The sequence below is a fragment of the Podarcis tiliguerta genome (genome assembly GCF_965153285.1).
Source record: "Podarcis tiliguerta genome assembly, chromosome: 3".
Lineage (NCBI taxonomy): Eukaryota > Metazoa > Chordata > Lepidosauria > Squamata > Lacertidae > Podarcis > Podarcis tiliguerta.
In genome coordinates, this window is record NC_139536.1 from 104,704,169 (window position 1) to 104,708,284 (window position 4,116).

The window sequence follows — 4,116 nt, forward strand, 5'->3', positions numbered from 1 at the left end:
GTGGTTTAACCTATATTAAAAAAGAGAGACTAAAACAACAACAGGGTGGGATTCCCATCAGTAGAAGCCCATTGCAAGTTCTTCTGCTTGTACAAGGGGGCTTCCGCTCCCTCCTCCATCACCTGTGCATCCCATGCTCTTGAAATAGACTTGGGGCAATCAGGAAAACCCCCAGAATGGGGTGTGGTGTGAGGGAAGAGGAGATCATACCATCCAGCAAGCTAAAACCCTTGCCCAGATGGAACAATTGCCTTAGCATGATGTCAAGTTCTTCCCATGTTCCCTTCCATGCAGTCTGAGGAAGTTCCCTAGCATGGGTTTGTTCAGGTGCAATGCAACATTAAATCATTTTTATTTGTCCAGTTCTTTATTTGTCCAGTTCTGTACTGAAGGTATGAACTGCTGCAATTTGAATGCGGGTTTGATTGGTTATACTTTATTGAAGGAGCGTCTCCACCTCCATTGTTCTGCCTGGACACTGAGGGCCAGTGCCTAGAGCCTTCTGGTGGTTCCCTTGCTGCGAGAAGTGAGGTTACAGGGAACCAGGCAAAGGGTCTTCTCGGTAGTGGCGCCTGCCATGTGGAATGCCCTCCCATCAGATGTCAAAGAAATAAACAGCTATCTGACTTTTAGAAGACATCAGAAGGCAGCCCTGTTTAGGGAAGCTTTTAATATTTGATGAATTATTGTATTTTAATATTTTGCTGGAGGCTGCCCAGATGGGCAGGGTATAAATAATAAAGAAGAAGAAGAAGAAGAAGAAGAAGAAGAAGAAGAAGAAGAAGAAGAAGAAGAAGAAGAAGAGGAGTTTGGATTTGATATCCTGCCTTTCACTCCCCTTCAGGAGTCTCAAAGCGGCTCACATTCTCCTTTCCCTTCCTCCCCCACAACAAACACTCTGTGAGGTGAGTGGGGCTGAGAGACTTCAAAGAAGTGTGACTGGCCCAAGGTCACCCAGCAGCTGCATGTGGAGGAGTGGGGAATCGAACCCGGTTCCCCAGATTGCGAGAGTACCGCTCTTAACCACTACACCACACTGGCTATTATTATTTTTTTATTATTATTATTATTATTATTATTATTATTATTATTATTATTATACATTGTTAGTCCCTCTGAACTATCTTGTGGGAGGAAGGTTGGGCTCTAAATGATGTAAGAAAACACATCACTAACTAACTAATCAAGACAGGGGCCCATGGGAGAAGAGAGCACTGTTCCTCTAAAACCAGATTTAATGAGAAGTGCTTGTTCTTAGGATCATAACATAAGTTTTTATGTTATTTCAATATCTAACTTAATTAGCTGACATTAAGAAGTAGAAAAAACCTTCTATAATTGTTATAATTCTGCCTTTAAATCTGTAGAGCAACCAGATCAGTTCAAGCAAAAAGCAGATTTATTATGCATTATGTATCCTGTATGCCTTCTTTCTGTTTCATAGTTGATTGAAAATGCAATGTTAATGCCTGTGGCAAACCAATGGATTTTTTTTTTTTTTTTAACAAGCATTACTGCCGTGTAACAAATATACATCTGAAGGGCTAGAGCTGATGCAGGAATAAAAGGCCCATGCAAACTTCACTGGCAAAGCATGCATTTTAAATAAAGCCTCAGTGAAGAGTAACAGAGACAGTCTCCATTCTCATTCTGAGTAATGTCTGCCTTTATTCAGCAGAACAGCCCACGAGGAAAGTAACAGACAAAGACATACCAGATGAAAAACATCACACTAACAAAATCCTTGTATGCAGGGCAAAAAATCTTATAATTGCCGACTGATGATATTTGCCTCTGAAAGTATGTGGGGAAGACAGTGGGAATTGGGAATTGGGTTTTTTGTTTTGTTTTTAAAAAGAAAAAAAAAGTGAGAAAGAGAAAATATACAAAATAATGAGCGGGTGATGATGTTGTGCTTTGAAAGTTTTATTCTGATCAAAATATCAGTGCTGTGGTTTGGGTTGTGGAGCCTCGTTCGGTTTCCCCGACTCAGCTCTGAAATGCTTAATCCAGTATCAAACAGCAAACACCGCTTGGCACTGATCCTCCTAAACCCAGACTGAGACCTTTGCCAACATTTCTTGATGAGGAGTGAAATTTGCCCGCACGTTCAAGATGGAATATGGCCCATGCTTATGATGTCAGAATGAGTCTTCCACTTTGGGTTCAGGCAGACTGAAGAAGTTAGTCAACCTATGCATCTTTTCATGTTTATTTTTAACCAATATGATAAAAATTGGCCCCTTTCTACCAAAACATCATGCTGGTATTCATTAAAAGCCTATTAAACTCAATTGAAAGACATCAATGGGCCTCAATTAACTAATGTGTTTGTTTATGTAGAGATTACGATCCTACTTGACACATGTCTATGCACTAGTTACAGTGCATAAATAGCCGCAGTTTAAAATCACAATGCCCGTGGACTTCAGTCCAAGCCCATTGATTATATCTATCTATCTATCTATCTATCTATCTATCTAGAGAGAGAGAGATACTTTATTGTCACTTGTACAACTTGTATACAGCGAGATTACACGAGCACACCCCACTCAGCTCTCTTAGTCTTAATTCCCCTCATTTACTGACACACACACGCCAAACCCGAAAGTCAGTTGCCCTGTTGTTATCTTTTCATTCAGCAGCTTAACAGCCCACGGAAAGAAGTTGTTCTTTACCCTGTTGGTGTGGCTAATCATGCTTCTATATCTTCTACCTGAGGGCAGGAGATCAAGAAAGTACCAGCCAGGGTGTGAATCATCCCTGAGAATTTTCCTCACTCTCCTGAGGCAACATTCTTCCGCGGTGTCATCCAGCGGATTCACGGGACAGCCCATAATATCTTATGCTGTATTCTCCACCCTCTGTAGGCACTTCCTATCAGTTGTTGTCAAACCAGCATACCACACCGTGATGCAGTATGAAAGGACACTTTCTATTGTTGACCGTTAGAAGGAGATCATCAAATGTTGATTGACATTGTTCTTCCGCAATACTCTGAGGAGATGGTGTCTCTGTTAGGCTTTCTTAACCACCTGGGTTGTATTTATTTTCCAGGTAAGGTCTTCACTGAGATAAACTCCTAGGAATTTAAAGGAAGAGACTCTCCACACAGCCCTCCCCGATGTACAGTGGGGCTAGTTCTCCTCTCTTCCTCCAAAAGTCCAACACCATCTCCTTTGTCTTGTTGATATTAAGGTGCAAGTTGTTCCCTAGGCACCATGTAGATATTTTTTGGACCCCCCCCCCCACTATATGCTGATTCGTCTCCACCTGTTATTGAAACCATTATGGTGGTGTCATCTGCAAACTTAATAATTGCAGTAGACGGGTACACAATCGTATGTATACAATGTATACTATATAGGCCATTACATGCAATAGCATGTGTTAACTTGTGTGAAGTTAAGCTTAAGAGCCTGATCCATACTTTCTTTCAGAGCATGAAATAGCTTCTAAAGAAGGAGCAGAAGAGCAGTAAGAGAAGGAAGATAATGAGAGAGAAACATAACTATACAATAATATGCACCAGATGTACATTTAATAATAGGAGAAGAGCCTGCTGGTTCAGGCTAATGGCCCATCTAGCACAACATCCAATTTTCACAATGGCCAACCAGCTCATGGGTAGCCTGCAAGCAGGAGTTGAGCACAAGAGCAATCTCCCCTCCTACAGTTCCCAGCCACTGGTATTCAGAAGTCTGCAGCCATAGCGGCCTAGAAAAGCCAGAACAGACCTATCAACTTCTCCAACCTAACCTTGAAAAGAGGCCCACAAGGCAGCACCATGGAGAGCTCCAACAAAGCAACTTGTTCTGACAGTGTCCACTACCCTCTAACTCTCGGGGTGTTCAGCTGCCAGGTCTCCTCCTTTCCTCTGCCCATGGTGGCCTCTTCTCACACTGCTGCTGCTGCTGCTGCCCTCCACAGTGAGACAAAGAGAGATTATGCCCACCTACCTCTGGGTGACTCTGTGTACACTACATACGCTGCAGCTGTGGAGAGGGAGGAGATTGAATTTGCCAGCTGGCAATTGAAGTCAACTATGCATCTTCCCTACTGATGCTGCTTGCTTGAAAAGGAGACAGTGGCCATTGTGACCTCATGATGATGACA